We start from the raw sequence: 17581 nt of genomic DNA, 5'->3' as shown, positions 1-17581 counted from the left end.
AGCCTGAAGATTAAACTTCGGTAAGTCACCTACTTGAACTTCTGGGAGCCAGGATGGAGAAGTAATCAGTAAATGCTCTTTCCTCCCCCCTTGATGACCGGGAAAGAACCATAAAATGTTTCCCCAGAAAAATCCTGGATCAGCAGAAACAGCAGAATGGAGCAAATAGCCTCATAACACCTGAGGCTAGGAAAATAGCTAAGGGGGATTCCTCCTATTGTGTCGGAAGCAAACTGGAAGGACAGAGAACCCAGAGCAGAGAAAACTCTCACTAGGACCCAGGCAAGCCTCAGCACCAGGAGAGGAGCCAGGAGAGGTGGGAACATGCCTTAGCATCTAGGTGTGCCTCAGCCCTCCAGGGGAAACTGGAAGACAATAGGGCAGCTGGGATCACCATCTCCTGAGCTTGCCTTCACCTCAGTTCAGCTGAGAAGATCTCCTGTGACCAGACCACTCCTCCCCCACACTTAACAAGCCAACCCCAGAGTTGATCTGGGAAACAAAAAACAAAAACCTGCTTTTAGCTTTTTCACACATCAGCTCAACACAAAGTTCTGCAGCTTCTGACTGAAAGAATCAGAAGTCACAACATTCAATCAACATCATGAACAAGAAAAAGCAGAAGTGTGAAAAAACCATAGAATCTTACTATGGAGATAAGGACCAAAACACAAACACCAAAGAGGTCAGAGCTGAGACTTCAGAAGGGACTATGAACTGCTTGCAAGCACAAGCAGCTCTCCTGGAACAGCTGATGAAGGAAATAGCAGAAAAGTTGGCCAATGATTTTAAAATTATAAAAAAAAGAATTCACTGAGGAGAACATCTCTTTGAAAAGGAAAATGGAACAAATGGAAAAGGAAGTTCAAAAATTAACTGGAGAAAATAATTCCCTGAAAGGAACAGTTGATCAAATGGAAAAGAAAACCCAAAACCTAATTGGGAAAATTGGTCAAATGGAAAAGGAAGCACAAAACCTAACTGGGAAAATTGGTCAAATGAAAAAGGAAGCCCAAAACCTAAATGGGAAAATTGGTTGAATGGAAAAGGAAGTACAAAAATTAACTGGAGAAAATAGCTCCTTAAAAGGAAAAATTGGTCAGATGGAAAAGGAGATGCAAAAGTTAACTGAAGAAAACAATTTGATAAAGATTAGAATTGGGCAAGTAGAAACTAATAACTCAATGAGACAGCAAGAATCAGTCAAACAAAATCTAAAGAATGAAAAGATAGAAGAAAATGTAAAATATTTAATTTGAAAAACAACTGACCTGGAAAATAGATTGAGGAGAGAAAATTTAATAATTATTGGTCTGCCAGAAACCCATGATGAAGAAAAGAGTCTGGACAATATCTTCCAGGAAATCATCAAGGAAAACTGCCCAGAAGTGCTAGATTCAGAGGGCAAAATAGTCATCAAAAGAATCCACCATTCCCCTCCTGAGAGGGATCCCAAACTCAAAACCCCAAGAAATATCTTTGCCAAATTCCAGAGCTATCAAGTGAAGGAGAAAATACTACAAGTAGCCAGAAAGAAACAAGTAAAATATCAAGAAGATACAGTCAGGATCACACAGGACCTTGCAGCTTCTACATTAAAAGATCTAAAGAATTGGAACCCAATATTCTGTAAGGCAAAGGAGTTGGGACTACAACCAAGGATCAAGTACCCAGCAAAGTTCAGCATAACATTTCAGGAAAGGAGAAAGTCATTCAACGAAGTAAGGGATTTCCAGAGCTTCCTGACCAAAACTCCAGAACTCAATAGATATTCTTCAAATGCAGGTCTCAAGAGAATCATAAAAAGGTAAACGGGGGGGGGGGGGGGGGGGGGGGGAGGGGGGGGGAGGGGGGGGGGGACAAAGACAAAACCTTGGTACTCAGTTAGGGCAAACTGTTTACGTCCCTATAAGGGAAGATGATACCTGTTAATCTTGAGAATTGTGCAGCTATTATGATAAAAAGGATATACATAGAGGGAACGGGTATAAAGTAAATCATGTCATGTTAAAAATATGGTTTAAGTATGAGAAGGGATAGTAATAGGAGGTGTGAAAAGGAGGAAGCAGAAAATGGAAAATTACATCACAGGAACAAGTACAAAATTATAGTAGAGGGAAAGAGGGGAGGGAGATGAGCATTGTTTGAGAGGTACTCTCATCTGATTTGTTTAAAGGAGGGAACAATAAACTTAAGTAGATAATCCTAACTAGCTCTATAAGCAGTAGGAGGGCAAGGGGGAAGAAAGGGGAGGGAGGCTAAAAGGGAGGGAAGAAGCAATAAGTGTAAAGGGGAGTAAAAAGGGAGGGGGGCTAAAAGAAGGAGGGGAAGGCTGCAGAAGGAGGTGGTGAAAAGTGAACACTATTGAGGAGGGGAAGAGAGATGGGAGAGCTAAAAGCACAAATGGTGGAAAAGAGGATGCAGGGAAATACACAGATTGTAATCATAACTGTGAATGTGAATGGAAGGAATTATCCCATAAAACGGAGATGGATAGCAGAATGGATTAAAATCCATAATCCAAACTTCATGCGCACAAATTTGATAATCTAAACGAGATGGAAGAATATTTTAAAAAATACAAATTGCCCAGATTAACAGAAGAGGAAGTTGAATACTTAAACAACCCATCTCAGAAAAAGAAATTGAGCAAGCCATCAATGAACTCCCTAGGAAAAAATCTCCAGGGCCAGATGGATTTACAAGTGAATTCTATCAAACATTTAAAGAACAGTTATTTCCAATACTATATAGACTATTTTTGAAAATTGGGGAAGAAGGAGTCCTCCCAAATTCTTTCTATGATACAAATACGGTTTTGATATCAAAATCAGGAAGGTAAAAAACAGAGAAAGAAAATTATAGACCAATTTCACTAATGAATATAGATGCAAAAATTTTAGCAAAATGAATACAGCATCTTATCACGAGATTAATACATTATGATCAGGTAGGATTCATACCAGGAATGCAGGGCTGGTCCAATATTAGGAAAACTATTAGCATTATTGATCATATCAACAACAAAACTAAGAAAAACCACATGATTATCTCAATAGATGCGGAAAAAGCTTTTGACAAAACACAACACCCATTCCTATTAAAAACACTGGAGAACATAGGAATAAAGGGAACTTTCCAAGAAATAATAAGCAGTATCTATCTAAAACCCTCAGCAAGCATTATATGCAATGGGGATAAGCTAGATGCATTCCCAATAAGATCAGGGGTGAAACAAGGATGTCCATTATCACCACTATTATTCAGTATGGTACTCGAAATGTTAGCTGTAACAATTAGACAAGACAAAGATATTGAAGGAATAAGAATAGCCAAAGAAGAAACTAAGTTATCACTCTTTGCAGATGATACGATGATTTACTTAGAGAATCCCAGAGATTCAAGTAAAAAACTACTTGAAATAATAAACAACTTTGGCAAAGTTGCAGGTTACAAAATAAACCCACACAAATCTTCTGCATTCCTATATATTAGCAACAAAGTCCAACAGCAAGAGATAGAAAGACAAATTCCATTTAACACTAGGGTAGACACTATAAAATACTTAGGAGTTTACCTGCCAAAACAAACCCAGGGATTATATGAACACAATTACAAGACACTTTTTGCACAAATAAAGTCAGATTTAAATAAGTGGAAAAACATCAGTTGCTCATGGGTAGGCCATGATAATACAATAAAAATGACAATTCTACTTAATTAATTTACTTATTTAGTGCCATATCAATTAAACTATCAGATAATTATTTTCTAGAGCTGGATAAAATAATATCAAAATTCATTTGGAAGAAGAAAAGGTCCAGAATATCAAAGGGACTAATGAAAAGAAATGCTTGGGAAGGGGGCCTAGTGCTACCAGACCTCAAATTGTACTATAAAGCAGCAATTATCAAAACCACTTGGTATTGACTAAGAAACAGAGAGGTAAGCAAGTGAATAGACTTGGTACTTAAGACACAGTAGGCAAGGAATATAACAACCTCCTGTTTAATAAACCCAAGGACCTCAGCTTCTGGGATAAGAACTCACTATTCATCAAAAATTGCTGGGAAAACTGGATAACAGTGTGGCAGAAATTAGGCATAGACCCATGCCTGACACCATACACAAGAATAAAATCCAAATGGGTACATGATTTAGGTATAAAGATTGATACCATGAATAAACTGGAGGAGCAAGGAATAGTGTATTTATCAAATTTATGGAGAAGGGAAAAATTTTTTTACTAAGGAAGAGATAGAAAGCATTATGAAATGCAAGATGGATAATTTTGATTACATTAAACTGAAAAGTTTTTGCACAACCAAACCCAATGCAACCAAAATTCAGAGGGATGTAGCAAATTGGGAAAGAATTTTTATGGCTAAGCTCGGGGATAAAGGCCTCATTTCTAGAATATATAGAGAACTGACTCAAATGTATAACTATACAAATCATTCCCCAATTGATAAATGGTCAAAGGATATGAACAGGCAATTTTCCGAGGAAGAAATTAAAGATATCTATAATCATATGAAAAAATGCTCTAATTCACTATTGATTAGAGAGATGCAAATCAAAACAACTCTGAGGTACCATATCACACCTATAAGACTGGCAAACATGACAGAACAGGAAAATGATAAATGCTGGAGAGGATGTGGGAGAGTTGGAACACTAATTCGTTGTTGGTGGAGCTGTGAGCTCATCCAGCCATTCTGGAGAGCTATTTGGAACTATGCCCAAACGGCGACAAAAATGTGCATACCCTTTGACCCAGCAATATTGCTACAAGGACTGTATCACCAAGAGATCATAAAAATGGGAAAGAGTCCCACATGTACAAAAATATTTATAGCAGCACTCTTTGCAGTTGCCAAAAACTGGAAGTCAAGGGGATGCCCATCAATTGGGGAATGGCTGAATAAGTTATGGTATATGAATGTAATGGAGTATTATTGTGCCATAAGAAATGATGAACAAGAAGACTTCAGAGAGGCCTGGAAGGACTTATATGATCTGATGCTGAGTGAAAGGAGCAGAACCAGAAAACTTTGTGCACAGCAACGACCACAGTATGCGAGAGTTTTTTCTGGTAGACTTGGAATTTCGTGATAATGCAAGAACTTATTAAAACAAAAAATCCCAGTGGTGGTTTTCTAAGGCAAAATGCCTTCCACACCCAGAGAAAGAAATATGAATGTCATTTGAAGAATGTAGCAGCTCATGTTTGTGTGTGTGTGTTTTTGTGTATTATGTTTTGATTTGTTATATGATTTCTTCCATTTATTTTAGTTCGACTACATAGCATGACTATAGTGAAAACATACTCAACAGGAAAGCATATGTAGAACCTATACAGAATTGTATGCTGTCATGGGGAGGGAGGGGGGTAGTGGGTGGTAAGTGTGGAGGGGATAAAATCTTAATTTTATGGCAGTGATTGTAAAACATTAAAGATAATAATAATAATAAAATTATATTAAAAAAAAAAAAAGAACTCCCAACAAATTCGGGAGCAGCATAAGCCACAGAACAACGGAGTGGAGGAAATTTCTCTTCCAGAGAGACTTGAAACACTGACCCGAAAGGTTCGTCATGCACAGGACCCAGAGCAGATCCCAGCCCTGCCTTGGTCGCTTGGCACTGAAAGGAGCAGATCCAAGCAGGTTTCAGGGACAGAATCTCCAGCAGCAGCGCAGGTCCCTCCATCCACAGGTGCCAAAGGTCAGTGAGAGGGTCTTTTTGTCTGGCCAAGAGGGGAGCAGGGTGTCTCCATAACTCAGGCCCCCTCGGGAGGCAGCAGTGGAGGCAGCAGCAGACAGGGGCTCCCAAAGCAGGCAGGAGCTCAGATCCATTGTTGAAGGTCTCCTTATAAACCCCCTGAGGAAACTGAGCCCTGTGAGGTGGCCCTGTGCCCACCTGAGCACCTGAACTTAATCTCATACTGAATAGCAACCCCGGACCCACCAAAAGCCCTGAGGCTGGGAAGCAGCATTTGAATCTCAAACTCCAAGCACTGGCTGGGTGGATCTGGAGGCCAGGTGGGTGTGGAGAGGACACTCAGAAGTCAAGTCACTAGCTGGGAAAATGTCCAGAAAAGGGGGAAAAAAAATAAGACCATAGAAGGTTACTTTCTTGGTGAACAGATATCTCCTCCCTTCCTTTCAGATGAGGAAGAACAATGCTTACCATCAGGGAAAGACATAGAAATCAAGGCTTCTGTATCCCAAACATCCAAAATAAATATTCAATGGGCTCAAGCCATGGAAGAGCTCAAAAAGGATTTTGAAAATCAAGTTAGAGAAGTGGAGGAAAAACTGGGAAGAGAAATGAGAAAGATGCAAGAAAATCATGAAAAGTAGGTCAACAGCTTGCTAAAAGAGACCCAAAAAAATGCTGAAGAAAATAACACCTTGAAAAATAGGCTAACTCAACTGGCAAAAGAGGTTCAAAAAGCCAATGAGGAGAAGAATGCTTTCAAAAGCAGAATTAGCCAAATGGAAAAGGAGGTTCAAAAGCTCACTGAAGAAAATAGTTCTTTAAAAATTAGAATGGAACAGATGGAGGCCAATGACTTTATGAGAAACCAAGAAATCACAAAACAAAACCAAAAGAATGAAAAAATGGAAGATAATGTGAAATATCTCATTGGAAAAACAACTGACGTGGAAAATAGATCCAGGAGAGACAATTTAAAAATTATGGGCCTACCTGAAAACCATGATCAAAAAAAAAGCCTAGACATCATCTTTCATGAAATTATCAAGGAAAACTGCCCTAATATTCTAGAATCAGAGGGCGAAATAAGTATTCAAGGAATCCACCAATCACTGCCTGAAAGAGATCCAAAAAGAGAAACTCCTAGGAACATTGTGGCCAAATTCTAGAGTTCCCTGACCAAGAAGAAAATATTGCAAGCAGCTAGAAAGAAGCAATTCAAGTATTGTGGAAATACAATCAGGATAACACAAGATCTAGCAGCTTCTACATTAAGGTATCGAAGGGACGTGGAATATGATATTCCAGAAGTCAAAGGAACTAGGACTAAAACCAAGAATCACCTACCCAGCAAAACTGAGTATAATACTTCAAGGGGAAAAATGGTCATTCAATGAAATGGAGGGCTTTCAAGCATTCTTGATGAAAAGACCAGAGCTGAAAAGAAAATTTGACTTTCAAACACAAGAATGAAGAGAAGCATGAAAAGGTAAACAGCAGAGAGAAGTCATAAGGGACTTACTAAAGGTGAACTGTTTACATTCTACATGGAAAGACAATATTTGTAATTCTTGAAACTTTTCAGTATCTGGGTAGTGGGTGGGATTACACACACACACATGCACACACACATAGAGACAGAGTGCACAGAGTGAATTGAAGAGGATGGGATCATATCTCAAAAAAATGAAATTAAGCAGTGAGAGAAATATATTGGGAGGAGAAAGGGAGAAATGGAATGGGGCAAATTATCTCTCATAAAAGAGGCAAGCAAAAGACTTTTTAGTGGAGGGAAAAAGAGGGGAGGTGAGAGAAAAACATGAAGTTTACTCTCATCACGTTCCTCTAAAGGAAGGAATAAAATGCACACTCATTTTGGTATGAAAACCTATCTTACAATACAGGAAAGTGGGGGAGAAGGGGATAAGCAGGGTGGGGGGATGATGGAATGGAGGGCAATGGGAGGAGGGAGCAATTAGAAGTCAACATTCCTGGAGAGGGACAGGGTCAAAGGAGAGAATAGAAGAAATGGAGGGCAGGATAGGATGGAGGCAAATATAGTTAGTCTTACACAACATGACTATTATGGAAGTCATTTGCAAAACTACAGAGATATGGCCTATATTGAATTGCTTGCCTTCCAAAGGGAATGGATGGAGAGGGAGGGATGAAGAGAAGTTGGAACTCAAAGTTTTAGGAACAACTGTCTAGTTCTGTTCTTGCTACTAGGAAATAAGAAATACAGGTAAAGGGGTATAGAAAGTTATCTGGCCCTACAGGACAAAAGAGAAGATGGGGACAAGGGAAGGGAGGGATGATAGAAGAGAGGGCAGATTCGTGATAGGGACAATTAGAATGCTTGGTGTTTTGGGGTGGGGGAGGGGACAAATGGGGAGAAAATTTGGAACCCAAAATTTTGTGAAAATGAATGTTAAAATTTAAATAAATTTAAAAAATAAAAATAAAGAAATAAAATAGAATAAAATGAATAACAGGAGACAAATAAGGAAAAAGCACGATTTCAACATCTTCAATGAGTTTAAGGCACCAGGCACTCTGAGTGCTTAACACAAATATTGGAGGGTTGAAGTAACTGGAAGATGTGATTGCTGGACAGTCATTTATCAGTGATTCTTGAAACATCTTAAAGGAGGGGAGAAATGCTACAGTACTGAAGAAGGATAGACTTTGTTACTATTTAGAGAAATAGGAAGATGATAAGAGTCTATTAACTATAAACCAGTTATCTCTGGTAAAATTGCTCAAACACATTACAAAGAACATGATTTGTGAGCTCTTGGAGAAGGAATAATCATGAGAAGCTGCTGGTGATGGAAGCTCAATTCCATGTGGACAGTCTCGGGCGGGTAAAGGTGGGAACTTCTAAATCTTAGAGTTCTCATGAGGCCCCCCATAAAACACCAGGGAATCAAGGAGTGAGACCGAGCAATCTCATGTATTTCCGCCTCTTCCCGTGAGAAACGTGATGAGAGGAGCATCCCCCTCGAGACTGTCCCGGATCTGGGCACACCTATTGTTATCTAACAAGCACAGTATTCAGGTGCAAACTACGCGGCCAGAGAGCTTAATTAGGGTCAGGAAAGCCTGAAGGCTCTCTTAGCTCGGGAGGGGCCCTTACAGGACAGAGGGCTCCGTTTTCCCTCTCTTCGCTCTCCCCTCCCCCTCTCTCCCCACTTACACTTCTGCTTCCAATCTCTTATTATAAGATCTTTGCCCCCTTGGGAGATTCCTTGCTCCCTCCTAAGGAAGAATTCCCCCTGCACTTGTAACCAGGACCCTGAATAAAGCTTAACCCTTGTTCGACTCCGGAAAGTCTCTTCTCTCATACGTTTATCCGGTTTGGCCAGCCGAAGACCTGCAATAGAGGTAAGGTAAGACTCGGGTAGCCCTCAGGCCTCTAGGCCTGGCAAGAAGCCAATAGATTTATTAAGAACAGGCCATATAAAAATCAGTTTCATTTACTAAAGAGACTAGTAGGTCAGAGAAATTCTGTAAACACAGTGTGTCTATATTTCAGCAAAGTATTTGAAAAGGCTGTCCATGATGTGAAATGAAGGGATAGAGACTAGGAGAAAGTATAGTTAAGAGGATTTATAACTGCAAACATGATACCATGCAACAAATTATTCATTAATGAGAAAATATTAACTTGAGGCAAAGTATAAAGTGGGGTAGACCAGAGATCTGTACTGGTCAACATTTTTCTCAGTGGCTTGAAGGGAGATATGTATTGCATGCTAGTCTCTCCGTGGAAAGAGAACTAAAATACTGGATAACAGATCCAAGTTTAGAAAGATCTTGAAAGGCTTGTACACAGCAGGCCAAATTATTTAAGATAAAATTGTATAGAGATGAATTTAAAGTTCAACACGGATCAAAAACTCAATTTTAGAAACAGAAAATAGGAGGTATATAGCTATTCAGCAGCTTCTATAAAAGAGACCTTGAGGTTTTAGTGGAAAGTAAGTTTAAAATGAGTCAACACTATGCTGTTACAAACAAAGAATTCCTCAGAAAGGAACTATACTCTTCATCATTTGAGCTATATGTGAAGTGCTGCATTGTGTTCTGGGGATAGCATTTTATGAAGGATATGGGCAATGTCCTAAAGAGGGCAACCAACATGGTGAGAGAATTAGAGATTGTGACATACAAAATTGATCAATGGAACTGAGAATGTTTATTATATAGAAAAGAAGATGTAGAGAGACATGATACCTTCTTTCAAGTATCTGAAAGATTGTCATATAGAAGAGGGCTTCACCTAATTCTTGTTCCTAGAAGACAGAACTGGAGTCAGTAGGTTGATGTTACAGAGAGACACAATTAGGGTTGGTGTAAGGAAATATTTCCTAACAATAAAAGTTTTCAAGAGTGAAATAAAATAATTCAGCAAATCATGGGATTCCTCTTATTAAAGACTTTTGAGGAGAGGCTTTATTACCACCTTCCAGTCACTTTGTACAAGAGATTTTTGACCAAGTCCTGATTGGACTCATTGGCCTCTGAGACAACTTGTATCACTCATGTCAATTCCATGATCTTATGACTACTATAACGTCCTCCCATTTTGTTGTAATTAGGAATAAAAATCACCTTTAGAAAATCTAAAAGAAGGATGTCTACTTATTCTATTGATACCAAAGGTCCATTTCCACAGTAGAACTAGGTAAGCACAACACAAAAAGAGACAATGGTAATGAAAACCACTAGAGAATCTGTGTCACCAAGCTTTGAAGTTTGAATTTAAGTGTGATCATGGAGAATTGAGTGAGAACCAATAATACTCATCCTTCACACTAACTACAATTCCAGGTCCCCCCAGCTCTGTATGCCAGTACCTCAGGAGTACAGAAAAGGAATATAAATAATGGTCCCTACTGCCAAAGACTGTAGAGTCTGATTGGGCAGACAATAAAATGATTGAAAAGATAAACAACCATTGGCAGAGCCAAGATGGCAGAGCAGAAAGAGAGACCTGTAAAAGTTTCTCCTCATAACCCATAAAACACCTGTAAAAAATTACTCTAAACAAATTATAGAGTAGCAGAAGCTACAAAATGACAGGGTGAAAGAGATTTCCAGCCCAAGGCAGCCTGGAAGGCTGACAGGAGAGGTCTATCACACCAGGTGTGGAGTGGAGCACAGCCCAGCCTTGGCTGTGCAGTTTGGAAGGGAGAGGATCAGAGCAGGCCTCAGGGGGCAGAAGCCCAGGTAGCATCTGTGTTTCCCAGATTGCTCAACCCACAAATGCCAAAGATAGCTACAAAGATCAATGAGAAACTTCTTTCACATGCATGAGAAAGGAACTCAGCCTGGCCCTGCCAGCAGCATCCATTTTTGGAGCCCTAGGCTTAAAGACCCTTGGGGAATTGAGTAGCTGATCTGAGTCTAAACCCTGAGTGGTGGTCCTGGAGTGAGGAGGTCCACTTGTTGATGGAGTTGGTGAAAGCTCTGGAGAAGGAATCTGACTTGCAGATCCTAGAGAGAAGAGTGCTTCTGCTTGCTCCCAGACTAGAACACAGGCCAAGACAGGAATAAATACCTCTCTCTTGATTGTGCCACCTTGGAGGAACCAAGAACTTACAGGTCCCCAGAGTATACCCTCCCCTTGACAAAGGACTCAAAAGTCAAGTAACTGGCTGGGAAAATGTCCAAAAAAGGGAAAAAATAAGATTACAGAAAGATAATTTTTTTGGTGAAGAGATATTTTCTTCCATTCTTTTGGATGAGAAAGAACAATGCATATCATCAGAGGAAGAACTAAAAGTCAAGACTGCTGCATCCAAAACTTCCAAAATAAATATGTAATGGTCTCAGGTCATGGAAGAGCTCATAAAGGATTTGGAATATCAAATAAGAGAGGAGGACGAAAAATTGGGAAAAGAAATGAGAACAATGCAAGAAAATCATGAAAAGCAAGTCAACAGCTTGCTAAAGTTGACCCCAAAAAAAGGCAGAAGAAAATAACACCTTTAAAAATAGGCTAGCTCAATTGGCAAAAGAGGTCCAAAAAGCCAATGAGGAGAAGAATGCTTTAAAAAGCAGAATTAACCAAATAGAAAAAGAGATTCAAAAGCTCACTGAAGAAAATAGTTCTTTAAAAATTAAAATGGAGCAGATGGAATTTAATGATTTTATGAGAAACCAAGAAATTATAAAACAAAACCAAAAGAATGAAACTATAGAAGAGAATGTAGAATATTTCACTGGATAAATTGACCTGGAAAATAGATCCAGGAGAGACAATTTAAAAATTATGGGACTACCTGAAAGCAATGATCAAAAAAAGAGCCTAGACATCACCTTTCATTAAATTATCAAGGAAAACTACCCTGATGTTCTAGAACCAGAGGGTGAAATAAATATTGAAAGAATCTACCAATCACCTCCTGAAAGAGATATGAAAAGAAAAACTCCTAGGAATATTGTAGTCAAATTCCAGAACTCCCTGGTCAAGGAGAAAATATTGCAAGCAGCTAGAAAGAAACAATTCTAATACTATGGAAATACAATCAGGATAACATAAAATCTGGCAGTTTCTTCATTAAGGGATTAAAGGACTTGGAATATGATATTCCAGAAGTCAAAGAAACTAGGATTAAAACCAAGAATCATCTACCCAGCAAAACTGAGTATAACACTTCAGGGGAAAAACTGGTCATTCAATGAAATAAAGGACTTTCAAGCATTCATGATGAAAAGACCATAGCTGAATAGAAAATCTGACTTTCAAAACAAGAATCAAGAGAAGCATGAAAAGGTAAACAGGAAAGAGAAATCATAAAGGACTTACTAAAGTTGAACTGTTTACATTCCTACATGGAAAGAAAATATTTGTAATTCTTGAAACTTTTCTAAACATTTGGGTAGTTGGAAGGATAATACACACACACACACACACACACACACACACACACACGCACACACACATAGACAGAGCACAAGGTGAATTGAATAGGATGGGATGATATCTAAAAAAATAAAATTAAGGGGTGACAGGAATATATTGGGAGGAAAAAAGGAAGAAATTGAATGGGGCAGGTTATCTGTCATGAAAGAGGCTAGAAAAAGCTTTTTCAATGGAGGGGAAAAGGGGGGAGGTGAGAGGGAAAAAGTGAAGCTTCCTCATCACATTTGGCTTAACGAAGGAATAACATGCACACTCAATTTGGTGTGAAAATCTATCTTACCCCACAGAAAAGTAGGGGAGAAGGGCATAAGTGGGGTGGGGGAGATGATAGAAGGGAGGGCAAATGGGAGGAGGGAGTAATTAGAAGTAAATACGTTTGGGGAGGGATAAGGTCAAAAGAGAGAATAGAATAAAAGGGGGGCAAGATAGGATGGAGGGAAATATTTGTCTTATACAACATGACTATTATGGATATCTTTTGCAAAACTACACATATATAGCCTATATTGAATTGCTTGCCTTCTCAGTGGGGATGGGTGGGGAGGGAAGAAGGGAGAGAACTTGGAACTCAAAGTTTTAGGAATGAATGTTGAGAATTGTTTTTCCATGCAATAAGGAATACAGGTAATGGGGTACAGAAATGTATCTTGCCCTACAAGAAAAGAGAGAAGATGGGGATAAGGCAAGGGAGGGGTATAACAGAAGGGAGGGCAGATTGGGGGAGGGGGTACTCAGAATACAAGACATTTTGGGGTGGGGAGGGGAGAGATGGGGAGAAAATTTGGAACTCAAAATTTTGTGGAAATGAATGTTGAAAACTAAAAATAAATAAACATAAAGAAAAAAGATAAACAAAGTAATAACTTCTATCATGTAGCATTGTGTGGTTTACAAAGCACTTTCCTGTGAGGCAAATAGTGTGTGTTATTGAACCCATTTTAGACATACAGAAAATAAGATTGAAAAAGACTGTGACTTGTCAATGGTCACACAAATATTAAAAATGCCAATTGGGATTTTAAAGTCAGATCTCCTGACTCCAGTTCTAGAGCTTCTTAGTAGTGCTGATTAAGTTCCAAGATGCCTACTACAGACATAATATTCAATTCCAACACTTCAGAATTCTCACATTTAAGGTTTTATTTTACAAATCATAACTGGTTTTGATTAAAAACAGTCCTGATTTTCTTCTATATGTGTTGGAGAGAGATAATTTCTGGGCTGGAATTCCTACAAACATAGATCTGTTTTATTCTTGAAGAAATATCAGTAGTCCAATACTTTCTTATTCCTTCCTGATCATAGGTTTAGAGTTCATGGACTTCACACAGTAATAAGGAGGTGAATACCTCTTCTTTCTCCCAAATGTCTCAAGCTAGTTAAATAGTTATTTCCACATTATTTTCTTTGACTTTTCTCCTTCTCCCCTCAAAAAATAGGAGTGGGTCTGAGATTCTACCATTTATAACCTCTAGTATATATTTCACTTTGAAAAATATATGGATTCAAAGTTGATTATGATACAAAAAAGACAAGCTGGACAATTTACAGAGAGCAAATATTTTCTGCATATAACAACAATAACTGATAATATTGTTTTCTTAGGAAAACATTAAGATTTGGTCTTAACTTGGTCACTAATCAATCCACTAAAAAAGTTCTGTTTGTAGATTAAGGTGGATTGGTTTTAATAAGTTGAAGCAGTTTCTAAAGCTGTGATTGGTTTATCCCTCACAAATTTCTATGATGCCAGGTCACTTTAAAGAGTTTTAAAGACTGACAGAACATTTCTTTACCTTAGAAAATGTGAAGTTCTTAGTTGCTTTTCAGGTCAAAGGACAAGTTTGAGGAATTCCCCAGACTAATCTTCCCTCCCATCCACCCACTAACAGGAATTGTTCAAAATCAGCCTACACAATGAATGAACGATAACAGACTTATTATGTAATCGCTTATGTACCAGGAATTGGCCGTAATCCCTAAGAACACAAAAACAGAAGAGCACTATAGACTTTCCCTTCAAGGAATTCACATTCTAATGACATAACATAACATATAAAGGAAGCTAGCAGAATTGGGGGAGGGAAAAGGTCCACAAGCTTTGGTGATGGCCACAAAGTGACCTGAAGGCTTGATTCCAGGCAAGATAAGGCAAAATCCCACCTATCAGACTAGAGAATGGTTCTAGGAACAAAGAAATTCCAGGGGGAGAGATATAGGAACTATGAAGATGATAATTAAAATGAAGAATTTTAGGAAATGGCAAGGAAGTTATTTGAGAGTCTAGTTCCAAGTAACTGCATCTAAGTTCTAGACTCTGGTACATAGTGTGAGCAAACTTCTATCAAAGTTTAATGAACTATTAGCTCTGTGAGCTGCCAAAGTTAGAAATACAACTGAAGAGTTTTATTTAAAGAGAGAAATTAGGTAATTTTTCTTTTCAAATTTTAGTCTATTATTAAAACCTCGGAAGACTTGCGGTGGGATTTGTTTTTAACTTCTACTGATGCCTTTTGTTTTGTTTTAGTACCAGGCTTTTCCCAGTATACCATCCTTCCCCCTCCCCCCTCTCCCCCCTCTTAGAACTCTCCTTTACAGCAAAGAAAAGCAATTAAGTAAAACCAGCTGGCACAATGACTAAATCTGATAATATATATAACATTCCCTACCCATAGTCCCCCACTTCTCCGCTGAGGAAATATGTTCAAAATGAGTTCAAAATTAGTAGTCATATTTTACCTAAATTCAGTTGGTTTTTAATACTTTAAAAAAATTTTAAGATCCTTATAATCATTGTGCACGTTGTTCCTCAGATTACATTTTAAACACACATTCTCTTATCTCTTTTATCTTATGTAATATAAGATAACCTGCTTTATTGGATGTTAAAATATCCAAATGAAATGTGCCACTGACTTACCAGTAGGTGGTGCTGAATAGTAACTCTAAATGCTCTAAAACCATTACTTAGGTATGAATGATATAATATTAATGCTTTGGTATGCAATGATGAGGCTACTGAACAATATATTGTCAGTGGGTCACACATTCTGAGTTGACTTTTCAGTAGAGGGAAATGGGGCTCTGGTGATCCATTCGTACCTTCCAAAAAAGGTACATTGACAAGATGGCTGGTAGCCATGGATCAGAGGGAAGATGTACTTACTGTGACCAAAGCTCGTTGGCAGACGCTTCTAAAGATATGATCTGAGTAGCCACAGTCTTTTCCTATGGTCCACCCCACTCTGGTACTCTAGTCCACTGACAATACTGTGCTTTCTTCAATGTAAGACATTACAAATCTAAGAAATGTCTTGCTCCCTCTCTCCTCCCCTGCCCAAAATACTAGCCAATATTCAGGAAAAGCCAAAGGCAGGCATTTTGTTTCATGGTGCTGATACTAAGCAAGTCTATATTTCCTTGGGGATAAGTCCTCCAGAGAAAGAGAGTTGTTATTTTATATTGCCAGGCACTTTAAATATTATATTTCTTCTATCTTCAAAGGAAATATTCCCTTGCAAATCTTTTATTTCTTAAACAAATTTATCATGGGTAAGTGACTGATATCTATCAATTATTTGCTGCCTTAGCACCATAAGTTGAATTTGCTTCAAATCAGAGTATCCAGTGCTAACAAAAGGATCTTTGCCATAAAATATTATTTGTGGAAATACTCATTTGCATACATGTATCTCATTTAAAATGCCTATGACACATAGTTTGGGACCCTCCTGAAAAACAATTAGGACTAATCTGCATTAGCTCTTCCCATAATAATGTTTTTAAAAGCCTAGTTTTTTTAAATCTGTTATTGGGGACCGGCTATTGATCATATGCAGCTCACCACTGAGCATTTTATTAGCAAAAAAGCACTTTCTGTTAAGTTCTTTCACACCTGTCTTCCAAAGACCAATGAGCTGTTTCATGCTCTGCTTTCTGTCTTTACTAAATCCCCACTGACCAATACAAGTTATTTCATCTCCTGGGAACATATGCACAATATACTTGGGCTTTCAGAAGAAGACTGAGTAAGGGGGAGGGGGGAAGAAATATGAAATTAGAAAATCTCCAGAGGGCTATTTCTACACTGGTTTTATTTATCCACATCCAGGCAGAATGAATGACTGATTGTCTTATATACCCACAGGAGATCAGAATGGCCATTTGAAAGGAGAAGCATTCAATCCATTTGATTATTTGTCTTATATACTTGATGAAGAACATTCATTTCAAAGAACCAAGATTTTTGATGGAAATAAATGACAGTTGGTACTGTACGTGGGTAAGACCTCAATGATCCTGCTTAATAGGCAGCCTTCTCTAGAAACTCCCTATTGATTAATGACCTTGATACTCACTGTAAAAACAACTAACAAGTTCTATCAGTTAAGTAATAACATACTCCACCAGCACATCAGCACCATCAAAAATAAATATGGGTTTGAGGATGTATAGACTAAATAACCAATTGGTTAAGCAGCATTTTTACTTTTCAATATATCCCCAGTTTCATTTTGTAATGCTTTCTCCCTCTCTCCAGTGCCATCAGTTGGTCAGGTTCAAACTGAGCAGATGAAGACAGAGCCATCAATGATATGGGAACTACAGTTTTTCATGAGATTTAGCATTAAGAAAGATGTTTTCCAACCTAAAATGATTCAAGTTTAAATCCCAAATTAAATGACCATATGACACTTTAAGGTCAATCAGGAAGCATTTAGCAAGTGCTTATTATATTCTAGGTACTATGCTAAGAGATACAAAGAAAGGTTAAAATACAACCCTACTTTCAAGGAACTCACATTCTAATGAGCAACACAATGAAAGAGCCACTCCATACATATGAGATATATGCAGATTAAATAGAAGGTAGAGGGAAGGCATTAACCATGATGGACAGTAGGCTAGGGGAGGTCAAAAGGCAAA

The sequence above is a fragment of the Notamacropus eugenii genome, chromosome 1, assembly GCF_028372415.1.
Source record: "Notamacropus eugenii isolate mMacEug1 chromosome 1, mMacEug1.pri_v2, whole genome shotgun sequence".
In the NCBI taxonomy this organism is placed as follows: domain Eukaryota; kingdom Metazoa; phylum Chordata; class Mammalia; order Diprotodontia; family Macropodidae; genus Notamacropus; species Notamacropus eugenii.
Note: the sequence above shows the minus strand (reverse complement) of the source record.